We start from the raw sequence: 24,946 nt of genomic DNA, 5'->3' as shown, positions 1-24,946 counted from the left end.
GATTTTGCTTTTGGCTGTAACCTTTGTTTCAAAACAAACATTCTCCTGTTGTAGAATTAACTTAGCATGACATTAAATTACCATTCATTAAAAGCCCTACATGACATTACTTGAACAATCGTGATAAATGAAAGTTGCTACTAAACAATTCCATCATATTAGAAGGAAATGCGCTTAGATTTTGCCTCTAAACAAAAGCACTGCTAATCATGGAAACACATTAACATACTCTTAAGTAAAACACAACTTAAATTGGGCATCGAATCATAATTGAGGTTATTCTGCTATAAAAAAAAGCTGTATTGTTTAACTAGATTATAATTAACATTTTTAAATTACAATTATCCTAAAAAGACATACAACTGTAAATTGTTTCATCATTCACATTAATAAGAAGAGGTTTAGAAGAAAATATTTTGCTTTAATTTTTTTTTAGCAGAAATTCATCAGTATTAAAATAAATAATATATCATATATATATAAATAGAGATACACTTTTACAAGATAAGACAACTACAAAATCAAAAAGAGAACTCACACAAAAGGGAGATTTCAATATACAATTTATAACACAATATTCGAATCAATTTTATAAAGTATATGACATTATCAAGAAACATCTGCCGATGCTCACTGCGGAAGAATGTTTTGATATTAACTTACAGAAACAGGTAAAATTTGTTTACCGTAGAGGCAAAACACTAGGGAACATTATTTCCCCGTCTGTACCTAAAAACACAATTAAACAATTCACTTGGTTAGAAGTAAAGGGGCTACACAAGTGCAGCTTTAAGGACTGCATAGCTTGTAAACATGCTAAGATAGGCAAAACCTTCATATCCTCAGTTACAGGTAATAACTATGACATCAACACTTGCGTAAACTGCAGGACCAAGGGAGTGGTATACCTTATAGAATGCACACAATGTAATCTTCAATATATAGGAAAAACTTTAAGAGAAACCAGATCACGCATAAGAGAACATATTTCCAACATTACAGTAGACACTGAATCAAGTAAAAAACGAGAAGACAAATTGCTACCCATTACCAAACATTTAATTGAAAAACACATGAGGAATACTGAAACACTTAAATGGACAATTGTAGAAAAAGTATCTTTATCACCTAGAGGAGGAGATTTAGATAAAATTTTAAGCAAAAGAGAGGTATATTGGATTTGGTGTTTAAAAACAAAAACACCTCTAGGCTTTAACTCCAGGTTTGATTTGGTTAACTTTTGGCAATGATAGCATTTGTTAAACAGGGAGTCCTCTTTATGAGCCTATATATAATCAAAATTAAATATTAGTTAGCATTTTTGCGATAATCATAGAATCTTTTCAGAATATTGTTTCAATGTCCATTATTTGGTTAGGACACCATATTTGTGACAAGCCAAAGTCTAATGTCGTATGGGTAAATACAATAGAATATAGATTTATACATCAGCACTAATCATGTTATGCATACAAAGGTAATATTATAAACATATTGTTATAATTACATATCAAATAAGAATGCTAAGCTTTATTCCAAGCAACTTTTTGTATGATCATTAACATATATACACTTTTCAAGTTGATGATAGTGCTTATCTTAAGCAAATGCAGTCAGACAATCAAGGGTTTCTCAATTTAGTAGTATTAATTTAAAAAATAAGTGGTTATCAGTGGCTTTTTAAAATGCTTTAATCATTATTATCTGCCACTATTGTTTTATACAAAACAATCCCTAAGAATGTCATGATAGAGTTAATAAAATCTCTTCTAGTGCCTGTTAGCAATTACTGTTTTTAATTGGTTGATGCAATTAATTGTATAATATGCACCTGTATATATTGTTTGTAAGCACGGTGTACCCTAACAGTCTATGAGTATGGCCTGAACGGCTGAAACGCGTTAGACTGGGCACACTGTCTAACATTGCACTTTTTCTGGATACCACTGTTTTTAAACTTTTCGAATAAAGTTTGACTTTTTATTATACCTTGGATACCGCCTCCGGACTTTCTTTTCCTTCACCTATATATATATATATATATATATATATATATATATACACACACACATATCTATATATATACACACACACACACATATATACATATATATACACACACATACACACACACATATATATCACATATATATATATATATATATATATATATATATATATATACACATACTCACACATATATATATATATATATATATACATACACACACACACACATATATATATATATATATATATATATATACATACACACATATATATATATATATACACACACATATATATATATATATATATATATATATATACACACACACATATATATATATATATATATATATATATATATATATATATATATATATATACACATACATACAGTGGGGCAAAAAAGTATTTAGTCAGCCACCAATTGTGCAAGTTCTCCCACTTAAGAAGATGACAGAGGCCTGTAATTTTCATCATAGGTATACCTCAACTATGAGAGACAAAATGTGGAAACAAATCCAGACAATCAAATTGTCTGATTTGGAAAGAATTTATTTGCATATTATGGTGGAAAATAAGTATTTGGTCAATATCAAAAGTTCATCTCAATACTTTGTTATATATCCTTTGTTGGCAATGACAGAGGGCAAACATTTTCTGTAAGTCTTAACAAGGATGTCACACACTGTTGCTGGTATGTTGGCCCATTCTTGCATGCAGATCTCCTCTAGAGCAGTGATGTTTTGGGGCTGTCGCTGGGCAACACAAACTTTCAACTCCCTCCAAAAGTTTTCTATGGGGTCGAGATCTGGAGACTGGCTAGGCCACTCCAGGACCTTGAAATGCTTCTTACGAAGCCACTCCTTCGTTGCCCGGGTGGTGTGTTTCGGATCATTGTCATGCTGATAGACCCAGCCACATTTCATCTTCAATGCCCTTGCTGATGGAAGGAGGTTTGCACTAAAAATCTCACGATACATGGCCCCATTTATTCTTTCATGTACATGGATCAGTCGTCCTGTTCCCTTTGCAGAGAAACAGCCCCAAAGCATGATGTTGCCACCCCCATGCTTCACAGTAGGTATGGTGTTCTTTGGTTGCAACTCAGCATTCTCTCTCCTCCAAACATGACAAGTTGTGTTTCTACCAAACAGTTCTACTTTGGTTTCATCTGACTATATGACATTCTCCCAATCCGCTTCTGGATCATTCAAATGCTCTCTAGCATACTTCAGATGGGCCCGGACATGTACTGGCTTAAGCAGGGGGACACGTCTGGCACTGCAGGATCTGAGACCCTGGCGGCGTAGTGTGTTACTGATGGTAGCCTTTGTTACGTTGGTCCCAGCTCTCTGCAGGTCATTCACTAGGTCCCCCCGTGTGGTTCTGGGATGTTTGCTCACCGTTCTTGTGATCATTTTGACCCCACGGGGTGAGATCTTGCGTGGAGCCCCAGATCAAGGGAGATTATCAGTGGTCTTGTATGTCTTCCAATTTCTAATTAGTGCTTCCACAGTTGATTTATTCACACCAAGCTGCTTGCCTATTGCAGATTCAGTCTTCCCAGCCTGGTGCAGGTCTACAATTTTGTTTCTGGTGTCCTTCGACAGTTCTTTGTTCTTCACCATAGTGGAGTTTGGAGTGTGACTGTTTGAGGTTGTGGGCATGTGTTTTTATACTGATAACAAGTTCAAACAGGTGCCATTAATAAAGGTAATGAGTGAAGGATAGAGGAGCCTCTTAAAGAAGAAGATACAGGTCTGTGAGAGCCAGAAATCTTGCTTGTTTGTAGGTGACCAAATACTTATTTTCCACCATAATATGCAAATAAATTCTTTCCAAATCAGACAATGTGATTGTCTGGATTTGTTTCCACATTTTGAGGCCTATTTATGAAATGTCTTGTGGACCTGATCCGACAGTGCGGATCAGGTCCGCAAGACATTGCTGAATACAATGCAATACGCTCTCCGCATTTAACATTGCACTAGCAGCTCACAAGAGCTGCTGGTGCAACGCCGCCCCCTGCAGACTCGCGGCCAATGGGCCGCCAGCAGGGGGTGCCAATCAACCCGATCATACTCGATCAGGTTAAATTGTTGCGATTCCTGTCCGTCTGCTCAGAGCAGGCAGACAGGGTTATGGAGCAGCGATCTTTGTGACCGCTGCTTCATAACTGCTGTTTCTGGCGAGTCTGAAGACTCGCCAGAAACACGAGCCGTCAACCTCCTTTCGGAGCTTGATAGATAGGCCCCTTTGTCTCTCATAGTTGAGGTATACCTATGATGAATATTACAGGCCTCTCTCATCTTCTTAAGTGGGAGAACTTGCACAATTGGTGGCTGACTAAATATATATATATATATATATATATATATATATATATATATATATATATATATATATATATATATATATATATATACACACACACATATATATATACACGCACACACACACATATATATATATTTTAATTTAAAGGGACAAAAAAAATGCAAATTTTAAAGGCTCAAGGTTGATTTCCTTAAAGTGACAGTCAAATATAGAAATAAAACACATTTTTTAGAACATGTAATTTTGACATTACTAAACTTATGTTAATCCTGAAAAAGTAATAAAATCATAGGTAATGTCTGCTACAGGGAGCCACATATTGCAGCTGTTGATCAGTGCATATAGCTTCTGATTGGCTCGCTAGCAGTGTTCTGCTCTGGAGCTCTTAAAGGGACAATCCAGTCAAATTTAAATGCACATAGATTAAAAGGACAGTCTAGGCCAAAATAAACTTTCATGATTCAGATAGAGCATGTCATTTTAAACAATTTTCCAATTTACTTTTAGCACCAATTTTGCTTTGTTCTCTTGGTATTCTTAGTTGAAAGCTTAATCTAGGAGGTTCATATGCTAATTTCTTAGACCTTGAAGGCCACCTCTTTTCAGAATGCATTTGAACAGTTTTCACCAGTAGAGGGTGTTAGTTCACGTATTTCCTATAGATAACACTGTGCTCGTGCACGTGAAGTTATCTGGGAGCAGGCAGTGATTGACTAAACTGCAAGTCTGTCAAAAGAACTAAAATAAAGGGGCAGTTTGCAGAGGCTTAGATACAAGATAATCACAGAGGTTAAAAGTATATTATTATGGGGGCGGAGCCAACAGCCGAGGGAGCCAGACGTGTTTCTCTTGAGCTCCCAACTCTTGGCTAATTTAAATGCATATTTATGCATATTCACGATAAAAGAAAATGATATCTGGGGATGCAGAACAACTAGGATTATCCAGCAACTAAAGAGCGCTCTAAAATTGAATATTAAGACTTTACGCTTTTACAGTCTACTCATATGACCCAGTCTTCATTGAAGCTGACCTGTTCTCACTTCAACTGTGATTTAAGCCACGTACTCTCTAACTATGAATGAAATACGGGCTCTACTCTTAGAATTTGCAGGGCAGATGCAGACTCAGTATGCTGACCTTAGGCTCACAGTTAGAGCGGCATTTGCTCCGATAAAGGAAGAAGAAGGCAAGATGGCAGAAAGAGAGGATACCTTACTACAGGTCCCGACTACGCAAGCAGTTTTCCCCGAGACTGCTGAAACCAAGTCGCATGGGACACAGTGTGAGAGAGACACACACGCTGTAGAGAAAATAGCCCATGAGAGGGGTTCGCCTACTGGAGCTCAGCGGCCATTGCCTAATACAGATGTCAGAGAATGGCGGAGAGCGATTGAGCGCAAAGAGCTATTTGAACCCCGCCATACTTTCTTAAGAGACATGGCGGTTGAGACTGTCGGGAGGCGCGCTCTATACTATGAAGTAAAAAATGTGAATTATCTGCAGGCGGCATCTACACGGCACATCGCAACCTCTCCGGAACAGACCCGGCTGATCTTAGAGGTACGTCAGCTGAATAAGCTCAAGCCTCCCTTCATAATAATGGAGACACGCAGTCTGATGTTTGATGGTGTAACTTCCCAGCTCCTTTCCTGTACATTAACTGCTATGATAGGGAACCCAGATCTATCGCTTACAGGATCATGCTGCAGGCGGCTCTGTACCCCTCACTTGCGAGGTTGGAGATTCTTAACCCTGAGACACCCCTACAGAAGGGCAGATAGAGATGGAGTCGGCTAATTACGGACTGCAATAGCTGGCAAGTTAAATGTAATATTCTACATAGTTGTGCCAGATCCGTTGGCCGGATAAACTCGGCAGCTAGAGAACTACCTGATACAAGAGAAATATCTGACTTACAGTGATGAACTTATGTAAACGTGTATTTCCTCCTTCCATGCCTACTTTTTGCCCCCAAGCATTCCTTCCACTGGCCATATGACTGGTTCTTTTAAGATTCATGATGAAGGCCTATTAAACATCCATACACCATGTACAGTCTGGAACATTGACCCTTGTTCTCGGTAGCTATATAAGTATACCACTTACAGGACTTTACAGAGACCCAGATGCCGGCTGACATTCTGGGAACTAGATTATGATAATTTAAATGTATGCTCTAATGCTTTGTGCTTTTACCTCCATAATCCTAATGATTTTAAAGACCATAATCCTCTGCAGTTTGTTAGGAAAAAGTCAGTATGTATACCTACTAGTTTACAGTTACTTCTTTTCCTCATAAGATTATTTGCAGGTCTTCTGGAGCTAGCACTTCTGCCTCTCATTACCTGAGTTTGTATTAGATACTGACTATGGAGTCCTAGAAAATCATACCTACTAGGAGAGTAAAATGGAGCTACCTTAGTGTAAACAGAGTCACCTAACTGACCATAAATTCGCCCTAATAACAAACACTTAGCTTAGAGACCTAACAGGGGACAGATGTTTATATTAGTCCCATTCTGCTTAACCTGTCTTATTACTGTATTATGCCTGATGATATGCCTTTACACTTTATAGTTAATGTGTCTGTTTGAGTTAATTATTGTTAGGTGCCTCCTTATTTAATCATTACCAATAAGGATTAGCTATCCAAATGTGTATAATGAGAGTGAGAACTCCTCACGCATCTGTAAGTCTATCTCATCTAGTTAGTTATTCATGCCCCCCCTTATATATAAGCTTTACAGGTGGGGTCTATAGTACTATGACTTGCCCCAGGCCATTTTTTAAGAAAGTACAGACAAGACACAGGGACAAGTTAATATAGTCTAATGAGATTTTATTTAGACCCTTTTTTACTTAACTAATTATGCTCCTCTGTCTGTCTGTTTCTGTATGACAAATTGCTATATTTGGTTCTTGCCTAACAGAGCTAACTAACATTGCTAAAATTACGGTGGTTGATATTACATATGCTAAGGTGACGTTCTACTTAAAGATCTATTTAATCTGCCTCTCCTCTGTTGGCGGGGAAACATGTACACCTTATCTACAAAAAAAAAAAAAAAATTAAGGGGGAAGAAAGAAAAAATTCCTACACACTATGCTTGCTCAGAGGGAAGAGTATTTACCAAAAGCATATTTGTATGTGCCTATGTTAGTGTAGCAGTGTTGCAGATTTTACAATTGAGGTACTACTCCTACCTATCATAATATATACTCCAAGTATCTAACGCCTATTTCTACCCTAGATTACCCCCCTACAATACAGTTTGCAAAAGTCCCCTTGTCCCTTTAAAAAGGGAGATATAACAGCCAGAGTAACAATCCCGTCACAGTTATGCCTACTTTTCTTACTACACTTTACTATTCTGGCATAGGTTACAATATTCACTCTGGTCCTACTATCTTGATTGTACTGGCCAATGTACTAATGTAGATAACAGCCATTTTATGTTAAGATGTTACTTTATCCCACTATCTAATGCTAAATTGTCTAGCCTCCCAAGGCATATCTCGTTTGGCTCTCTAGTAACCCAGCTACTAGACATACGGTCTCTGTGCTCAGGCACTCACGAGTCCACACTAGGTACCATATATTACTTACATTTCTATATGGCTCCGTCCCCCCCACTCCTTCCCCTATGCGTATAGCGGTGCTTACCCGCTGAATATCCCCCTCCCCCCTATCTATCTAGGCCCAAGAGTGGCTGATACTTCTGTTAACCCTCCACAGGCTGTTATTTTGGTTTTAGATAAAATATTATTAGAATGTGGAGTTCATACGATGATAATACAATATAAAATGAAGTTCTATTTCATCTCGCCTAAGATACTGTCTATCTTCATAACCAGAATTGAAATGTACTTTCTCTTGCTGTATGTTCATATTGCTTTCTCAATAATGCCTTTGTATAGACAGTGTATTACTCTTTTTGTTATAACCTTGGACTTAGGGCGAGTCCTTGTTGTAATGATATATGCTTTAACTTCAATAAAAAATTATTTAAAAAAAAAAAAGTATATTATTATAACTGTGTTGGTTATGCAAAACTAGGGAATGGGTAATAAAGGGATTATCTATCTTTTAAAACAATAAAAATTCTGGTGTAGACTGTCCCTTTAATTACATCTTTGAATAGAAAGGTATTAGCAAAAATGCTTCTAGTAAAAGTTATCACTGTTTTAGTGTTAACGTTTCTCTCTGCACATGCATGTGAAGCATAGCTAGATGTTGTCATTGCACCCACATTTTAAATAATGTAGCTGCTCAGATCATCACTTGGGCTTGTATCATGTCAGCAATTAACAAATTGAGTCATTACCAGATGGTACAAGCATCTTTGGCTCTCTGAGCAAGTGCTGTGTTTAAAATGCTGATGCACGGGACATACTTAAATACACTTTTGAAACAGCTATAGCTTTTATTAGAAGCATTTTCGCTAATGCATGTATATTACAAAATTGCTTCTGTTTAATACCGAAATGCACCCATGTGATTTTCAATTTTGGTTGGAATATCCCTTTAAGCAGCTCTTGACCAATGAGTTTAATTCCCACACATATGTGTTAAACAAAAAGGTCACTTTGTCCCAGATAAGCTTTAGTCAGTAATACAAAAAACGACATGCATTAAATAATTAGAGCATTTAACATTTTCATCAGAACATCCCTTTAAAGATTTGTATTATACCAGATTGTTTATTGTCTTACAACAAATATCCATTTAAGTTCTATTTAACATGTATTTTTTATGTTAAAATCAGTAATTATATTATATATTATTCTATAACAATTCATATTCGGTACAATATTTAAAGTGGCTTTTATTTGTGCAGGGATGTTATATGCTGTTTTCTACTTTTATGCTGTCAGTGCAAGAATATGATCTATATGTTTATCATCACATCAGCACCTCATTAGAGAATGAAATGTTCATATTGGGGCACTTGTATATTTCTTTTTGAGTACTATATTATGTATTTTTCAGTATTTAAAATAAGAATATTTTAAACTGTAAATCACTGATCTTATTCAATTCAACCAGTAAGAGTAGTGGTGTCTATTACCATGGTAACCCCCAGGATGCCTGTATGTTCTACGTCAGTGATGTAAAATGAGAGGTCTTAGACTTGCAGTTGTTGGGTGAGGGGATATGTTGTTGTAACACATTTCTGTAAGTGTAACAGATGCCAGGGTCAACCACCAAACACCTAATAAATCATTGCACTTTATAAATCATCTGGTGATTAATTTTATGCATTAGAGGTAACATTATTGTTGCCTTTTAGGCAACCATTTGATCTTGTTAAAATATTGAGGCAGGTTAAACTTTGATAGCTATTATGAAGGCTGGAAATGTTCCCTAAACAAGTAGTAGTGAGTTAATAACTGAAGTAGATGAGTGATAAAATGCAACATTTTACATTTATAATCTAAAGGTACAGAAAACTCCAATTTGTTCTTTCATGATTTGGAGAATACACAATTTTAACCACTTTCCATTTTACTTCTATTATCAAATTTGCTTAATTATATTGGTATTCTTTGCTGAAGGAATAGCATTGTATTCTTTTTCAACAAGGGATACCAAAAGAACAAAGCACATTTGAAAATAGAAGTGAATTTAAAAGTCTTAACATTGCATGTTCTATGCAAGTTTAATTTTTACTTACCTATCCCTTTAACCATTCAAAATGATAAAAAAAAAAACAATCATGGGATAGAAAGGTTAAAATTTAAATGTGAATGGGTGTATTTCGATTTTGAATGGAAACATTTTTGCAATATACGTCCATTAGCAAAAAGCTGTTAGTGTTTTTCAGCAGCATACGCGCATACCACACCTTCTCAAAGCTGGCAGTGACGTGTACTGTGTCAGTGAAGATGTGTGTCATACAAGCCACTGCTGACTCTATCAGAAGGTGAGGTATTTGAATGCTGGTGCACAGGGCACTGAAAGCATACTGTATGTGCAAATGCTACTGAACAATTGTAAGAAGTTTTGCATGAAGCGTTTTTGCTAATGAAAGTATAATGAAAATGCTTCTATACAAAATTGAAATGCACCTGTGTACATTTCAAATTTCACCTTTCTGTCCTTTTAAAGTCCACTGTTGCTTCTCTTAGCTCTGGGCCTGCTGTGAAGAATGAATGAACATGGAAAAAAGCAGGCGCCCCTTGTGAGGCATTGTATTTTTTTGTTGTGCTGCCATAGGCACAGGAAGTATCTCCTGCCCCCTGACCAATCTCACCCCCAACAATGTTTTTATCTCATACATTTTTTACAACTAGAGGCAAGGGACATATGGAGGTCATACTGTCTAGACAACCAAGGATCATGGATTTGTTATAAAATAAGTAAAAGCTTAGGAGGGCATACTATTATATATATATATATATATATATATATATATATATATATATATATATATATATATATATATATATATATATATATATATATTCTATAGACTGTTTAAAAATGTTTACAGTATGTATAATCATTTTTAATAATTATTAACATTTTAATATTTAATAATTCAATAATGCACATTAAGGTTCATGTGTGCTAACCAGACACTGCGTTAGACCTAAATCCCAAAATGCAAAAAGTGATACGCATATTTTTCATCTCTATATTCATTATATAGAAAAAAAGTAATTTTTATTATGTATAAATATATATATAAATATATATATATCATTCAGAAGTAAGGGCCTGCACTCCAATCCTCAAGTATGAGTGAGCATCCACCAGGGTGCTGGATCAGGGGTAAACACAGTCTTATGTAGAAAGACAGCACTCACTGGATTTGCTGGATAAAATGTAACTTTTATTGAAGCATTTCAGATAAAAAGTCCCATGACGTTTCGGTGCCTGACTGGCACCTTTTTCAAATGGATTCAGCCACAAATCAGGCAGATATGTCCTGATATCGGGGAGTCTGTTTAAAATCCAGGCGCTGCAGCCTTATATACTCTTGAATCCATTCTTGAATCCAATCACGTACGCATCATATTGGCAGCTATGACCAACCCTTTTCTGCTTCCCCTGGATCCTGTGATCAGACTTCTACACCACTAGTCTGCCTCTCGCCTTACACAATGTGTTGCAAGGTTTCAATGCCGATATGTGTATATATATATACATTTCTTCAGTGTCCATTGCGTACAGTACTTTGTCACTTTTGTGTATATTTTTAGCTGATGCTGCAGCCTTCAATGTCAGAATGCTGTATCCTCCAGTCTGTCATGTGCAGCTTCACATATGCTAATTAGCCATGTGCATGGCCCGATCTCCTAGAGGTGTTTTGCTGATGACGATGTAATCTACACCAATGATAGCGCACAAAAACGGACCGGAAGGGGCGTGGCTTACAGCGGCGTACGTGATTGGATTAAAGAATGGCGCTTTATGATTGAACACTACATGGATACACAGAGTATATAAGGCTGCAGCGCCTGGTTTTTAAACAGACTCCCCGACGTCAGGACATATCATCTGCTTGATTTGTGGCTGAATCCATTTGAAAAAGGTGCCAGTCAGGCACCGAAACGTCATAGAACTTTTTATCTGAGATGCTTTAATAAAAGTTAAGTTTTATCCAGCAAATCCAGTGAGTGCTGTCTTTCTACATAAGACTATATATATATATATATATATATAAATATATATATATATATATATATATATATATATATATATATATATATATATATATATATATATATATATATATATAAATATATAGGAATAGATATACAGGTATAGGTATATATAGATTTATAAAGTTATATGGTTACAATAAAAATTACATTATCCTGTAAGTAAAGAACATTGGAATGTGAAATATTTACAGTACAGTAAAACACAAAAACACATTTTATATATATATATATATATATATATATATATTAGGGTGCACCGAAATTTTGGCCGCAGAAACATTTCGGCCGAAAATGGCATTTTCAGTTGTTTTGTTTTTCGTTTTTTTTTCCGGTTATTTTCTGTGAAGTTATTGTGTAGCATATTTTAAAATTGATGCTAGCCGAGAGCTGCTGTTTGAGTTTAATACTTGACTTACTATTATGCATATAATAATAGTTTTCTAGGACTATTTTAATATTGTTTTAGGCAGGGATGCAGAAACATTTGTTTCTTGGTAAAATTATTGTGTAGCACATTATTGTTTTAAGATATTTTTTGTCCAATTTTAGTGTGTTACTTTCAATAAAAGTGTGGTTATTTTATTTTATTGGATTGTAGTTTTTCAATTCAGATTCCTTCATTAAATAGTCTCATTATGTAAAAAAAAAAAAAACTAAAAAAAAGTATTTGAAAATAATTTGAAAAAAATAAATTTTCGGTTTCAGTTTTTGGCCAAGTGCATCCTGGATTTTTGGGTTTGGTTTCTGTCCAGAATTTCCATTTCGGTGCATCACTTATATATATATAAATAATTGGGTGTTTGGATCAGCAATTTCATTTTGATCTATCAAATAACTGAAGGACACACTAATATTTCAGTAGTGTAATGAGGTTTATTGGATTAACAAAAAATGTGCAATATGCATCTAAACAAAATTAGACAGGTGCATACATTTGGGCAGCCTTGTCATTTTGTTGATTTGAATACCTGTAACTACCTAGCACTGATTAATTGGAACACACAATTGGTTTGGTGAACCCATTAAGCCTTGAACTTCATAGACAGGTGCATCCAATCATGAGAAAAGGTATTTAAAGTGGCCAATTGCAAGTTGTTGTTCTCTTTGACTCTCCTCTGAAGAGTGGCAACATGGGGGCCTCAAAACAACTCTCAAATGACCTGAAAACAAAGATTGTTCAACATTATGGTTTAGGGGAAGGCTACAAAAAGCTATCACAGAGATTTAAGCTGTCAGTGTCCACTGTGAGGAACATAGTGAGGAAACAGAAGACCACAGGCACAGTTCTTGTTAAGGTCAGAAGTGTCCGGGCAAGTAAAATATCAGAGAGGCAAAGGTAAAGGATGGTGAGAACGGTCAAAACAGCCCACATTCCACCTCCAAAGACCTACAACATCATCTTGCAGCAGATGGTGTCACTGTGCATCATTCAGCAATTCAGCGCACTTTGCACAAAGAGAAGCTGTATGGGAGAGTGATGCGGAAGAAGCCTTTTCTGCACACACACCACAAACAGAGTCGCTTGAGGTATGCAAACGCACATTTGGACAAGCCAGCTTCATTTTGGAAGAAGGTGCTGTGGACTGATGAAACAAAGATTGAGTTATTTGGTCATAACAAGCAGCGTTATGCATGGCAGCAAAAGAACACAGAGTTCCAAGACAAACAATGGCTACCAACAGTAGAATTTGGTGGATGTTCCATCATGCTGTGGGGCTGTGTGGCCAGGGCCGGTACTGGGAATCTTGTTAAAGTTGAGGGTCGCATGGTTTCCACTCTATATCAGCAGATACTTGAGAATAATGTTGAGGAATCAGTCACAAAGTTGAAGTTACACCGGGACTGGATATTTCAAAAGACAACGACCTAAAACACTGCTCAAAATCTACTCTGGCATTTATGCAGAGGAACAAGTACAATGATCTGGAATGGCCATCCCAGTCCCCAGACCTGAATATCATTGATAATCTGTGATGTGATTTGAAGCGGTCTGTCCATGCTCAGCAACCATAAAACTTAACTGAACTGAAGATGTTGTGCAAGGAGTATTGGTCCAAAATACCTCCATCCAGAATCCAGACACTCATTACAGGCTATAGGAAGCATCTAGAGGCTGTTATTTCTGCTAAAGGAGGCTCTAGTAAATATTGATGCAATATTTCTGTTGGGGTGCCCAAATGTATGCACCTATCTAATTTAGTTTGGATGCATATTGTACATTTTCTGTTAATCCAAAAAACCTCATTTCACTACTGAAATATTACTGTGTCCTTCAGTTATTTGATAAATCAAAATGAAATTGCTGATTCAAACACCCAATTATTTATAAATGAAAATCATGGAAATTGTCAGGGGTGCCTAAACTTTTGCATACAATTGTATATATATATATATATATATATATATATATATATATATATATATATATATATATATATATATATAAATTATGTATATATCTACAGGGAGTGCAGAATTATTAGGCAAGTTGTATTTTTGAGGATTAATTTTATTATTGAACAACAACCATGTTCTCAATGAACCCAAAAAACTCATTAATATCAAAGCTGAATAGTTTTGGAAGTAGTTTTTAGTTTGTTTTTAGTTATAGCTATTTTAGGGGGATATCTGTGTGTGCAGGTGACTATTACTGTGCATAATTATTAGGCAACTTAACAAAAAACAAATATATACCCATTTCAATTATTTATTTTTACCAGTGAAACCAATATAACATCTCAACATTCACAAATATACATTTCTGACATTCAAAAACAAAACAAAAACAAATCAGTGACCAATATAGCCACCTTTCTTTGCAAGGACACTCAAAAGCCTGCCATCCATGGATTCTGTCAGTGTTTTGATCTGTTCACCATCAACATTGCGTGCAGCAGCAACCACAGCCTCCCAGACACTGTTCAGAGAGGTGTACTGTTTTCCCTCCTTGTAAATCTCACATTTGATGATGGACCACAGGTTCTCAATGGGGTTCAGATCAGGTGAACAAGGAAGCCATGTCATTAGATTTTCTTCTTTTATACCCATTCTTGCCAGCCACGCTGTGGAGTACTTGGACGCGTGTGATGGAGCATTGTCCTGCATGAAAATCATGTTTTTCTTGAAGGATGCAGACTTCTTCCTGTACCACTGCTTGAAGAAGGTGTCTTCCAGAAACTGGCAGTAGGACTGGGAGTTGAGCTTGACTCCATCCTCAACCTGAAAAGGCCCCACAAGCTCATCTTTGATGATACCAGCCCAAACCAGTACTCCACCTACACCTTGCTGGCGTCTGAGTCGGACTGGAGCTCTCTGCCCTTTACCAATCCAGCCACGGGCCCATCCAAGTATATTTTGCACTTATCATACTTGATTGTCATTGCTTTATTTAAATATTGTCTATTAGGTGCATATATCCTAGACTTTTGGATTTCACGTATTGGTGAACTCCACTTCCTTCTTACTACCTATATATTATATTATTATCTAGGTTGCACTCTTAGTTACTTGTATTGGTAGGTGAGCTTTACCATTTCATTTTTGTTTGTCTACCTGATTAACTGCCCTGCTAGTGCTCATGTGGACACTTCACATTTCGTCTTTTAAATTGGAGTTTTTATTTTGAGTTTTGACTTGCCTGCTTGGAATGCTTTCTGCCCTTAACACCCAGCTTTTGCATCTTTATACTTCTATGCTGAACTGCTTATGTTATAGTGCACCATATGAACTTAAAAGCCGGCTAGTCTTGCTCTGTTGTGAGGGGCCCATGTGTTGTGTATGTCTGTTTGTCTTCATGTGTTTTATCACATATTTGTTTACATATATGTTGGTTTTTATATATTTATGAATATATAAAATTCACACTTTTTTGCATATTACCCTAACTGTCTCTGTGATTTATTCTAGATAGTGAGTGTGCTCTACCCCTGGTCTTTTGGATGTACCTTATTTTGGCCCATCCACTTCTCTTTAAATTCTCTATCTGTAAACTATGAGTTACATTTATTAAGCTGTGAATGTAACGTTGGAGACTTTGCAATGCAGGCTGTTAAGACCACTGCTTCTTAACCTCTTCACTATTTAAGAGGTGGCAAAGTTAAAGCATTCCAGACTAATACAGCTGTGATGATTGAGCAGTCCTGCTCTTGCAGCTGGGAACCTTATCTGTCCGCTATTTGTTAAATAATAATTATTACTATAATTCACAATTGCTTTCATAAAATATACCTCAAATTGTACAGCAATTGAAAGCTTATACTGTCGCTTTAAAAATGTTTCTGTAAACTACTTTTTAGTTTACAAAATCACTGCAAAATAGCATTAAGTCCATAGAGATAAAACTCCAAATTCCACAAGGTATCCTTCCTAAATAGATGCATCAAGCTCATTCATTACGGATGAACTACAGGGTATGGTTCTCTGATGACTGAAGGCATTCATCAATATAATCATCAAATTTCAAATGCAAAAAATTGAGTGTGATTGCAAGGGTTATCATAAATGTTTTCAATTGCATATTTCTAATTATAGTGTACACAGTAGTTACCTTGGAGAAATTGAGATTGAGTAGTGATTTCATTATCTTTTAAAAGTAAAACCGACTATTATACGTTATAAGTATGAAGTAAAAAAAAAAAAACTTCTGACTTCATTTCTAAGTTAATTTTCTATCTGCTCTGTTTTCCAACTCTTAAAAACATGAATACATTTGAAAAAAGGAAAAACAAAGAATGATTTTGAAAATATAAACATGACAGGATAAAAAGTCATTTAAAACCAAGAATGTAAAATTATTAAAATCATGCAATAAAATACTTACAAGTAATCTACATATGAAATGTGCATCTCATATGGTAATTTAAAGTGATGGTAAATCCTAGCGTTTGGGAAACGTTAGGATTTACCAGTGGTACAAATAAAGGGGACTTTCAGTCATGAAGTATAAAATATTTCATGCTGAAAGTTCCTTTATTGGTTTGAAGCACCGTTCACTGCCCCAAGCACTTTAGGTCGACTGCAGCAGAAAGCTATTTTTCAGTGATGTGACGTTTCTACCTCTTAGTTAATAGCCATGCGGGCCAGCTGGCATTATGCTGGATAGCTAGCACGTTATTGGCTAAGATCACTTCACACCAAAATAGCGTTCTACTGTGGGCAGCTAATGCTGCAGACAAATAAAGGGACTTTCAGCATGAAGTATTTTATACTTGATGACTGAAAGTCCCATTTATTTGTTGCATAGGTAAACCCTAGCGTTTCACAAATGCTAGAATTTACTATCACTTTAAACAATATATATGGTTTTTCCAATAAAAAGTTGTATTTGTTAAAATAAAAAAAATAAAATTAAAATAAACTAGTAAAAATACACTAGTGTTGCTTGTATGAAATATGTGTGCTATTGGAATAGTATCCACTTTTATATATTATAAACAATACTGAAACAAATAGCTGCTATGCTTTTATTTGTATTGGTGGTATATATGTTATTGTCTATGTAGCTTTGCTTGTACTTGCATGAAAAACAACAGGGAAATTGATTTTTCTTATAAATTTTGTGTGATAACCCAAATAATTTTTACAAGTTATATTATACATGTTATAAAAGCAAGGATTAAAGTGAGGAGTACAGATTTTAGTTTTTATTCCAAAAGCCCTTTTATACTTTGGAAGCTGGGTTTAATAACATTCACCTAGATTTAGAGTTTTGCGTTAGAAGGGGTGCGTTAGCTACGCGTGTTTTTTTTCTCCCGCACCTTTTAAACAACTCTGGTATTTAGAGTTCTCTGAAGTGCTGCGTTAGGCTCCAAAAAGGGAGCGTAGAGCATAATTTACCGCCACTGCAACTCTAAATACCAGCCTTTCTTACGGACACGGCCAGCTTCAAAAACGTGCTCGTGCACGATATCCCCATAGGAAACAATGGGGCATTTTGAGCTGAAAAAAAACCTAACACCTGCAAAAAAGCAGCGTTCAGCTCCTAACGCAGCCCCATTGTTTCCTATGGGGAAACACTTGCTAAGTCTGCACCTATCACCCTAACATGAACCCCGAGTCTAAACACCCCTAACCTTACACTTATTAACCCCTAATCTGCCGACACCGCTATCGCTGACCCCTGCATATTATTATTAACCCCTAATCTGCTGCTCCATACACAACCGCAACCTACATTATAGCTATGCACCCCTAATCTGCTGCCCCTAACATCGGCGACCCCTATATTATATCTATTAACCCCTAATCTGCCCCCCCCCAACGTCGCCGCTACCTACCTACACTTATTAACCCCTAATCTGCCGACCGGACCTCGCCGCCACTATAATAAATGTATTAACCCCTAAACCGCCGCACTTCCGCCTCAAAAACCCTATAATAAATAGTATTAACCCCTAATCTGCCCTCCCTAACATCGCCGACACCTAACTTCAAGTATTAACCCCTAATCTGCCGACCGGACCTCGCCGCTACTCAAATAATTGTATTAACCCCTAAAGCTAAGTCTAACCCTAACACCCCCCTAAGTTAAATATAATTTTAATCTAACGAAATAAATTAAATATTATTAAATAAATGAATCCTTTTTAAAGCTAAATACTTACCTGTAAAATAAACCCTAATATAGCTACAATATAACAAATAATTATATTGTAGCTATTTTAGCATTTATATTTATTTTACAGGCAACTTTGTATTTATTTTCACTAGGTACAATAGCTATTAAATAGTTAATAACTATTTAATAGCTACCTAGTTAAAATAATTACAAAATTACCTGTAAAATAAATCATAACCTAAGTTACAATTAAACCTAACACTACACTATCAATAAATTAATTAACTAAACTATCTACAATTATCTACAATTAAATCAACTAAACTAAATTATAAAAAAAAAGATTACAAGAATTTTAAACTAATTACACCTACTCTAAGCCCCCTAAAAAAATAACAAAGCCCCCCAAAATAAAAAAATGCCCTACCCTATTCTAAAATAAAAAGTTAACAGCTCTTTACCTTACCAGCCCTTAAAAGGGCCTTTTGCGGGGCATGCCCCAAAGAAAACAGCTCTTTTGCATTTAAAAAAAACATACAATATCCCCCCCCAACATTACAACCCACCACCCACATACCCCTAATCTAACCCAAACCCCCCTTAAAAACCTAACACTAAGCCCCTGAAGATCTCCCTACTTTATCTTCACCACGCCGGGTATCACCGATCCGTCCAGAAGAGGGTCCGAAGTCTTCATCCTATCCGGCAAGAAGAGGTCCAGAAGAGGGTCCGAAGTTCATCCTATCCGGCAAGAAGAGGACATCCGGACCGGTAGACATGTTCATCCAGGCGGCGTCTTCTATCTTCATCCATCCGGCGCGGAGCGGGACCATCTTGAAGCAGCCGACGCGGATCCATCCTCCGGACTCCCGACGAATGAAGGTTCCTTTAAGTGACTTTCATCCAAGATGGCGTCCCTCGAATTCCGATTGGCTGATAGGATTCTATCAGCCAATCAGAATTAAGGTAGGAATCAGCCTATCAGATTGAGCTCGCATTCTATTCGCTGTTCCGATCAGCCAAAAGAATGCAAGCTCAATCTGATTGGCTGATCCAATCAGCCAATCGGATTGAACTTGAATCGGATTGGCTGATTCAATCAGCCAATCAGATTTTTCCTACCTTAATTCCGATTGGCTGATAGAATCCTATCAGCCAATCGGAATTCGAGGGATGTCATCTTGGATAACGTCACTTAAAGGAACCTTCATTCATCGGGAGTTGCCGGAAGAAGAGGATGGATCCGCGTCGGCTGCTTCAAGATGGTCCTGCTCCGCGCCGGATGGATGAACATGTCTACCGGTCCGGTTGTCCTCTTTTTGCCGGATAAGATGAAGACTTCGGACCCTCTTCTGGACCTCTTCTTGCCGGATAGGATGAAGACTTCGGACCCTCTTCGGGACGGATCGGTGATACCCGGCGTGGTGAAGATAAGGTAGGGAGATCTTCAGGGGCTTAGTGTTAGGTTTTTTAAGGAGTGTTTGGGTTTGATTAGGGGTATGTGGGTGGTGGGTTGTAATGTTGGGGGGGGTATTGTATGTTTTTTTTAAATGCAAAAGAGCTGTTTTCTTTGGGGCATGCCCCGCAAAAGGCCCTTTTAAGGGCTGGTAAGGTAAAAGAGCTGTTAACTTTTTATTTTAGAATAGGGTAGGGCATTTTTTTATTTTGGGGGGCTTTGTTATTTTTTTAGGGGGCTTAGAGTAGGTGTAATTAGTTTAAAATTCTTGTAATTTTTTTTAATTTTTTGTAATTTAGTGTTTTGTTTTTTTGTAATTTAGTTTAGTAGATTTAATTGTAGATAATTGTAGTTCATTTATTTAATTTATTTAATGATAGTGTAGTGTTAGGTTTAATTGTAACTTAGGTTAGGATTTATTTTACAGGTAATTTTGTAATTATTTTAACTAGGTAGCTATTAAATAGTTATTAACTATTTAATAGCTATTGTACCTAGTGAAAATAAATACAAAGTTGCCTGTAAAATAAATATAAATGCTAAAATAGCTACAATATAATTATTTGTTATATTGTAGCTATATTAGGGTTTATTTTACAGGTAAGTATTTAGGTTTAAATAGGATTAATTTATTTAATAAGATTTATTTTATTTCGTTAGATTTAAATTATATTTAACTTAGGGGGGTGTTAGTGTTAGGGTTAGACTTAGCTTTAGGGGTTAATACATTTATTAGAGTAGCGGCGAGGTCCGGTCGGCAGATTAGGGGTTAATAAGTGTAGGTAAGGTAGCGGCGACGTTGGGGGGGGGGGCAGATTAGGGGTTAATAAATATTATGTAGGTGTCGGCGATGTTAGGGGCAGCAGATTAGGGGTACGTAGGGATAATGTAGGTTGCGGCGGCGTGCGGTCGGCAGATTTGGGGTTAAAAAAATTTATTAGAGTGGCGGCGATGTGGGGGGACCTCGGTTTAGGGGTACATAGGTAGTTTATGGGTGTTAGTGTACTTTAGAGCACAGTAGTTAAGAGCTTTATAAACCGGCGTTAGCCCATAAAGCTCTTAACTCCTGACTTTTTTCTGCGGCTGGAGTTTTGTCGTTAGAGTTCTAACGCTCACTTCAGCCAAGACTCTAAATACCAGCGTTAGAAAGATCCCATTGAAATGATAGTATACGCAATTGGCGTAAGGGGATCTGCGGTATGGAAAAGTCGCGCCTGGAAAGTGAGCGTTAGACCCTTTCCTGACTGACTCTAAATACCAGCGGGCGGACAAAACCAGCGTTAGGAGCCCTTAACGCTGGTTTTGACGGCTAACGCAGAACTCTAAATCTAGGCGATTGTGTAGGAATAGGATTGTTTATTTCAACTCCTGTTTGTAGGAAGTAAATCTCCCAACTTTACCTATTTCAGAGGGACCATCCTTGATTCTGAGCTCTGTCCCACTTTTCTTCTGAGACAGTAATATTTCCCTGTTTGCTGAATTTATCTTAGCTCCACCCATGGAGCACCCAGAAATAGAAACATAGAGACACGGATTTTGACAGCAGATAAGAGCCATAGGCCTAGCAAGTCTGCCCAATATTTCCTATAAGTATAAACTTATCTAGTATGTAGTATAGACTTATGCTTATCCCAGGCATTCGTAAAGTCCTAAACAGTGTTTGTCATTACCACCCTTTCTTTAAAGAAATGCTTCTGCAAATTACTCTTGAACCTAATACCCTTCAGAGCTTGAGATCATGACAGTTTGTTCTTAAATTTTTCTTTTTTATGTAAAATACTCACTGCCGGGGGCGGAGCCAACACTGGATAAGAGCAGACGTGCTATAGAGGAGCTCTCTGCTAAAAACATTAATATGGGGATTAAAATTATAATTTAAGATCTTATTTACACCTAAAACTCTCCTGCCATCATTTAAGAACATCAAGGAGGTAGAGGAAACTACTTTGCTGCAGAGACGAATATTCAGGAAAATTGATACAGCAAAGCAGTGAAGGCCGCAACCTCACGGAACATCTATCCGGTTCTTCAGCATAACACTTATACAAAGATATACTTCTGCTATTAGACCTTGTACCTGCAGTTTTACAATGGCTGTAACCCAGGGTGCAGCTTCCCATGCCCTTCTTGCCTGTCTACGGGAATTGGAATATAAAATGGATAGCGCATTTGCCCATCTGTCGTACACTGTGAAAGCTGCTATGGCGCAGCATGGTCCTCTGGAGCCGATGGAAGCAAACTTTACAGCACTGCCAGCTAACAACCTGCACCCACCTGCATCCGGTGATAGGGCTGTCATGGAAGACACACTAGCTTCTTGTCTTCCAAGTGCGGATAGAGAGCCTTATTGTCCACATGCCGTGATGCATCTGACTCCTGCTCCGAAGGGGCCAGTCGGAGCGGGGGCCGGAGTGGAAGCAGGCATACGCAAAAGTTTTGAAAATGACTCACCTCACCCTCTATATCTGAGAGCTACATTCCCTCATTTTCCCGTGGAGGAGGCGGGTGGCGCCTTGAGAGCTGCACCGGATGACGGAGGTGGGAGACCCAAGTTCTTTGCCGAGATGCGGTATGGCAGCACTCTCGTTATGTCCCCACTAGGTCCTTCTCTGCATGATAAGCAACCTAGAGTCCGGGTCTGCACTGTCCGGAAAAACCTATTTCACCTACCTGAGCTGCAGGACGACCTGCATGTGAGCTCCATGACCCGAGCTTTGGATTGTGACTATGACCTGACTTGTAGTGCCTTACATGATCTTCATGATAAGCTACGCCAAGAGGATTTGCCTCGAACAAAGAGACTGCAGCTCACTGCTCCCTATTTTAGCCTCCTGGTGACTGGAATCGGATAAAGAATTTCACCAATTAAAAATACCCCTGTTATGTTGTGTATGGCTGAGGTTATACAAACTGATTTGCAAGTTAAGTGCTGTTTATAATTTGAGTTAGTTCCTTATTCTGCTTAATTATGCTGAGTTAATTTGTTTGTTGAATATATATTAATCCTCTTATTCTCCTATTTGCTCCTTATCAGTGGAGATAACCTGAAGCCTTTCTCAGACAGTTTTCATTTGCACTCTCCCAGGAAATGGTGTGCTCTATCTCTATATCTGTATTTTTTCGCACTACATTATGACACCTGTAATCCTAGTTGGTTATACATCCTGTGTGTAAGCTGTTAATGTGACAATTCATCTACTTCTGTTGGGCCTCTCTCCTCCCTTTCCCGCCGGCACTTGTTGTCTGCGGGTCATATCCCCATTCCTTTCCCCCACATCGCATATAGTTGGCACTTCCCTAGGAGGGGGGCTCATTCCAAAGACCTTTGCAATCCACATATTTTAATATCCCCCCTTATACATAACTTTGGCAGGAGTTTCTCTTATTCACTTGATATTTTCTCCCCTCCTGTATTATACCCTGTTTCACAATTCAGGCTGATATGTTTTGTTTAAGAAGTCTTCAGAAATGGTAATTGAGCCTCTCTCTCTCAAGATAAAATATCCACTTTGGCTCACTCTGATGTAGAACAACCTCCATTAGCCTCAATGTACCTAAGGTTATGGTTATTGCATATATTTAATTTTACTCTATATACTGAGAGCAACTTTATTTCTTTCTACCCTATATACTTAAGTCATCACTGACTGCCATTACTTGCTATCCTTAAGTGACAGAACTCTTAATTGCACACCTTTTTCATACTTACGGTAATCCTGAGCACTGTATTATATTTACTTGTCTTGCATGCTTGTTTGGTAAAAGGATATCTTTCATTTATTTGTTACTTAACCATTGTAATGTAATCTCAGGTTAGTCTTATTCTATGTGTGTTACAATATTACACTCTGCAAACGTTGGATATCACCCTTAGTATAAGTACCCCTATTAAGCCTCTATATGTCCTCCCTTCACTATTTTAAAACACTAAGGGGTTATACAGTTAAACATTAATGGATTTTGCAGATACGCTGTAAAGCTCATAACAACGCATATTTAAGCATTCAGTATAAAAGAGCCCTGCTAGTATTTAAGTTTGACATTTATGTGGCACCATGATGTAGATAAGTGTATATAGAGACATTATGTAGAAGAGAAGATGGTTGTCTAGCTCCGACTATTTCTCTAACTCACCTCCCCCCCCCCCACACAGCTTAACATTAGTCCCCGGGGGGTAATATTATATTAGACATTCACCCACCCTGGTGAATTTTTTCCGCGGTATTAACCCGCTACCTTCCACCTATTTAGGATAATAAATCATGCCCATGAGGGGCTATACATCACTAACCTTCTACCTATATAGGTTTATAAATCATGCCCATGAGGGGCTATACATCACTAACCTTCTACCTATATAGGTTTATAAATCATGCCCATGAGGGGCTATACATCACTAACCTTCTACCTATATAGGTTTATAAATCATGCCCATGAGGGGCTATACATCACTAACCTTCTACCTATATAGGTTTATAAATCATGCCCATGAGGGGCTATACATCACTAACCTTCTACCTATATAGGTTTATAAATCATGCCCATGAGGGGCTATACATCACTAACCTTCTACCTATATAGGTTTATAAATCATGCCCATGAGGGGCTATACATCACTAACCTTCTACCTATATAGGTTTATAAATCATGCCCATGAGGGGCTATACATCACTAACCTTCTTCCTATATAGGTTTATAAATCATGCCCATGAGGGGCTATACATCACTAACCTTCTACCTATATAGGTTTATAAATCATGCCCATGAGGGGCTATACATCACTAACCTTCTACCTATATAGGTTTATAAATCATGCCCATGAGGGGCTATACATCACTAACCTTCTACCTATATAGGTTTATAAATCATGCCCATGAGGGGCTATATATCACTAGTAACATTTTGTACAAAAT

The 24,946-nt window shown here is 37.2% G+C and overlaps 1 protein-coding gene across 1 annotated transcript in view; it reads right to left on the bottom strand.

Annotated features, from left to right (window-relative positions):
• The window catches only part of INSC (INSC spindle orientation adaptor protein), a 378,936-nt gene that overhangs the window by 24,740 nt on the left and 329,250 nt on the right, over window positions 1-24,946 (bottom strand). The window lies entirely within an intron of this gene.

The sequence above is a fragment of the Bombina bombina genome, chromosome 7 (genome assembly GCF_027579735.1).
Source record: "Bombina bombina isolate aBomBom1 chromosome 7, aBomBom1.pri, whole genome shotgun sequence".
In the NCBI taxonomy this organism is placed as follows: Eukaryota; Metazoa; Chordata; class Amphibia; order Anura; family Bombinatoridae; genus Bombina; species Bombina bombina.
This window is presented reverse-complemented; position numbering and strand designations above follow the sequence as displayed.